The 4,820-nt window shown below is 44.8% G+C and overlaps 1 long non-coding RNA gene across 1 annotated transcript; it reads left to right on the plus strand.

Moving 5' to 3' along the window:
• The first annotated feature begins 1,807 nt into the window (after positions 1-1,807).
• Positions 1,808-3,200, plus strand: LOC129186533 (uncharacterized). The gene is made up of 4 exons (XR_008572247.1): positions 1,808-1,891; positions 1,991-2,017; positions 2,424-2,446; positions 2,912-3,200. It is a non-coding gene; the product is annotated as an uncharacterized LOC129186533 (long non-coding RNA).
• The last annotated feature ends 1,620 nt before the right edge of the window (positions 3,201-4,820 follow it).

Consider the following 4,820-nt stretch of genomic DNA (forward strand, 5'->3'; position numbering starts at 1 on the left):
TACACAAAGACAAAAGAAGGTGACAGTGCCCCCTCACAAAGAGGCACGTGGCACGCTGCGTGGTCCTATAAAAGGGTGGCTTCCTCCATGGCGTTGGCCCACCTGTGTAATGAGCAGGTTGTACACATTTAACAACAACATAAAGACAACGTGCGCAATGTCATATCTCTCACTGTGCAGGATCAATACATGGAAATGATCATCAGATGTTGATGATTACAAGTGTTTGCAGCATTCCACCCCCACACTGAAAACACGATCACACCGGAGCAGCATGTTTCTCATCTTTGGGCCGTGTGGTTGTCCTCTGCTTTAAAGGTGTAGTAAAAAGTGTTTTTGTGGTACAGCTGGAAGACCTCGGTCGCCTCAGAGGTTGTCGGGTAACTTCACTGTAAAGCCCAGCAAGAGCAAACTCTCCGACGCCACCTTCTCCTGCGCTGCTTTCTGCACCTTCCACGGCGTGATAGTAGTGTACAACACGACACGTCATCACAACCTATTTCAAAGCGTCTTCTATTTTACTTCATTTTAGCCATTTTTATGCTTGAAAATGCTTAATTTTGGTAAAAAAAAATGTCAAAAAAATATGTCAAATTTGATATTTTTCATCAATATTTTCCCTATGTGATATCTTGCAAGCATAAGGCATACTCATCTGATGTCAGTGCGCAAAGGAAAAGGAAAGCCATTAACCACGGAAGTGAAATCAGACCTCGTAAAACGCTCTGAAAGTGAAACAATGTGCTGTTGCTGATAACATATACAAGTCATTTGTATTGTATTGTATTTGTACTTTATTTATCCCACAGCGGGGAAATTCACTTGTTCCAGCAGCAAGCAAGATACGCAAGTAAAGAATACATATTGACTACAACATGGTTCAGGTGATGCAGGTGTTGTAGAGCCTGACAGCGGTCGGTATGAAGGACCTGTGGAACCTCTCCTTCTTACACCGTGGGTGTAACAGTCTGCTGCTGAAGGAGCTGCTAAGGGAACCCACAGTGTCATGTAGCGGGTGAGAGGTGTTGTCCATGATGGATGTCAGCTTAGCCAACATCCTTCTCTTGCATAATATTTCTTCCTGAGATTAGATTAATTATCTCCTCTGGTGTGAGAAAGTACAGCACATACAATCAACACTGCGAGGAGGGTTCGAACCTGCGCGGGATGAACCCACTGCATTTTGAGTCCAACACCTTAACATCTCAGCCATCACAGCCTTGCTTTTCTCTAAGTTGTTATTGTTGTATTGTACATATCATTCATCTATGTGTTATGTGGCAGCATGTGTGGTGTTAATTTTAGTATAACTGGCGTATTTCGGTGAACTGGACTTATATAATTGTAATAAGCAGCACTTTAAGTGTTCACACGTCTCTTCCGCAGGTCTTAACAGTGGCCACACACTTTGGCTCTACGGTCCTTCTGTTCTTGGAGCAGCTCATACAAACAATCTGTGCCGGCCGGGGGGCCGCCACAGGGCCACTTCACTCAGGAAGTTTAATCTGCCCCAGGAGCTGCTGATCCAGTTCTACACCGCAATCATTCAGTCCGTTCTGTGCTCCACCATCACTGTCTGGTTTGGATCTGAAACCAAACAGGACAGGAACAGACCACAAAGGATCATCAAGTCTGCAGAAAAAAATAATTAAAGCCGACCTTCCCTCGGGAATCGGGCAGGGAACATAAAATAATGTTTTCAATTTATGGTTTGTTAAAGAAAGGTATTTTTCACCTGCAAGATATGTGTATCGCCCAACTTCAATAGAACTACAATTCCCACCAATCGGACACCCAGCATCGATGGCGCATGGAGATGACGCCACCAGTCTTATAAATATAGCCCTGTTCGTTCGTCACATCCTCTTTCCGTTGCTCTTCTCGCTTTGAGGTATTGGACTTCTTACTTCTAATCGCAATCCAAACGAATCCCTCATGTTTATTGATCATCCACATCTAATAACACTTTTATAATCTTTCCTTTGAACAGACTCCTCTCCACACGATGAGAGCTAAGGTAAGGACGTATTGTGTGTGCTATTACTCATCTTGCTAGCATCCATGGCTGAAGAATTAAATTGTTAGAACAGGTTTTTAAATCTTGCCTAGTAAGTTAAAAAAGGTCCCAGTTGTTCATTTTTCTTTTATTCATATTCTGTCGAAACCTGTTGAACCACTTTGGTTCACTTATTGGAGCTTAGTAACGTGCATGCTAATGCTAACGTAGGGCCTGCTGTGAAGTACGCTCTCATTCTGGAAATAACACAATTTGTGCATTGCTGTGTTTTACTTCAGAGTGTCAGTAACCTGCACAAACCTTTGCAATCTCCCTATCGCCGCACACGCAACACGCACAAATCACATCTACATCTGCAAAACACGTGTTGGTTCTCGTTGCACACTAACGGTTTTTTCTGTTACAGTGGAGGAAGAAGCGCATGCGCAGGTGAGCGTTAACGTTAATACAGGAAGTGTATGTGTATTTATTGGACTCGTGAAGCAAGAAGGCGCTTCGCCGCAAGTGATCTCCGTGCCACAAAGACCTGATTTATGCCGCTTCTTGTACGTGTTTTGTTGAAACGCCTGGATGAAAATCTTTTGGAAGACATTTGTTTCGTTGTGGTTTTTCATTTAATCCAGGCATTTCCCCAACATAGTCCAGCTAGGAAGCCATTTGTCTTTTAAAATGACTGACATTACATGATTTTAGTGCTGTACAGTAAATGACAAGGAATAATGTTTGCTTTCTGATTTTAAAATGGATACAAGGACTGCAGAGAAGCCTTAAATGCCCAGTTCCCTAGAAATACTTGATAGTTAAACTTGATTTGGTTAGATATTTGAACTTCTATCACGCTACAGCACTTCCTGTTCCTCCTAAAGGTGTGTTTTTGTTTTTGGTTTTTTTAAGGCTGAAGCGTAAAAGGAGAAAGATGAGGCAGAGGTCAAAGTAAGCCCTCATCCTGCCAGCTGTGGCCCTGTCGGATGCGTTTGACTGCTGAGACTAAAGTGGATGCCCGGTGCTGCCAACTTGACCCACCCTCATGGCTCCCCGATGACCACCCGGCTGTTAGTCTGCAAGCTGACCCTGGCCGACCTGGGATTCTACATCAGAGCTGCGGCTGTTTGGTTCATGGACCATAACGTGTACTGGCAACTGTCATGTGGTGTATTGAACAATAAATGAACACTGTTTCAAATTTTGATACAAGTAAAGTCTTTGTCTAACTCAAAATATTCGACTTAATTATTGTGAGAGTTGACTAAGTGATTTTTTTTTTTTTTTTTTGTAGGGATGACATGGTTGTCAGACAAAGCTTCATCTGTTCACTGAATTAAAACAATGTTGAATACTAAATCCCAAGAACAAATAGAACATGGAAGTGCTATTCAGTATATACATGTATTGGTAACTGCACAATTCATAATCGAACAGGATGTTAAAGTAGCGTTTTTGCACGCTTCACTTTAAAGCCAACGTGTGGGAACCAGGCACCAAAAACGATTGCGTTTAGTGCCAAACTGTTTCCCAAGTATATTGCGTGTGAAGGTGTAAGTGAGGGGTTAATTTAAATGTCTGTGGAAAGGCGCCTTATGAAAGTAAATTCATTTACAGCGCAGCCTTGACCCATTCAATATGGCGGTGACGTTGACATATCGCAGCAGTGGACAAACCCACTCGTTGCGGCGTCTGTCTGACTCCGACAGCACCAGTGATGATTTGTTTCATAATAGTTAAATACGTAAACCTTAAAACGCGGGGGAGTTGGGAAAGAACGGCGAAATGCGGTAGTTTCCTGGTGAAAACGGCAGATTTAACGGGTATGAACACATACTGCTCCAAGTACTTTTTGTGACTGACTTCTTTGTGTAAATATTAATATATTGTTTATATTGTCATATATGGTATTAAAGAATCACGAAGTTAACACAAACAGAATACCTCAACTGTGTGCAAATACCCTAGTATTACTTCATCCATCCATCCATCCATCCATCTTCTACCGCTTATCCGAGATCGGGTCGCGGGGGCAACAGCCTAAGCAGGGAGGCCCAGATTTTCCTCTCCCCGGCCACTTCGTCCAGCTCCTCCCGGCGGATCCCGAGGCATTCCCAGGCCAGTTGGGAAACATAGTCTCTCCAACGTGTCCTGGGTCTTCCCCGAGGCCTTTTACCGGTCGGACTTGCCCTGAACACCTCCCCAGGGAGGCGTCCGGGAGGCATCCTGACCAGATGCCCAAGCCACCTCATCTGGCTCCTCTCAATGCGGAGGAGCAGCGGTTCTACTCCGAGTCTCTCCCGGATGACAGTGCTTCTCACCCTATCTCTAAGGGAGAGCCCAGCAACCCTACAGATAAAACTCATTTCGGCCGCTTGTACCCGCGATCTTGTCCTTTCGGTCATTACCCAAAGCTCATGACCACAGGTGAGGGTAGGAACGTAGATCGACCAGTAAATTGAGAGCTTTGCCTTTTGGCTTAGCTCTCTCTTCACCACAACAGACGGATGTAGAGTCTGCATCACTGCCAGCACCAATTCGCTTATCGATCTCGCATTCCATCCTTCCCTCACTCGTGAATAAGACCCCAAGGTACCTAAACTCCTCCACTTGGTGCAGGATCTCATCCCCGACCCCCCACCCTTTTCCGGGCGACCACCATGGACTCGGACTTGGAGGTGCTGATCCTCATCCCGGCCACTTCGCACTCGGCTGCGAACCGATCCAGTGAAAGTTGAAGTTCACGGCTTGATGAAGCCAGCAGGACCACATCATCTGCAAAAAGCAGAGACTCAATCCTGCAGCCACCAAACTGGAACCC

This window comes from Dunckerocampus dactyliophorus, chromosome 8 (genome assembly GCF_027744805.1).
Source record: "Dunckerocampus dactyliophorus isolate RoL2022-P2 chromosome 8, RoL_Ddac_1.1, whole genome shotgun sequence".
In the NCBI taxonomy this organism is placed as follows: Eukaryota; Metazoa; Chordata; class Actinopteri; order Syngnathiformes; family Syngnathidae; genus Dunckerocampus; species Dunckerocampus dactyliophorus.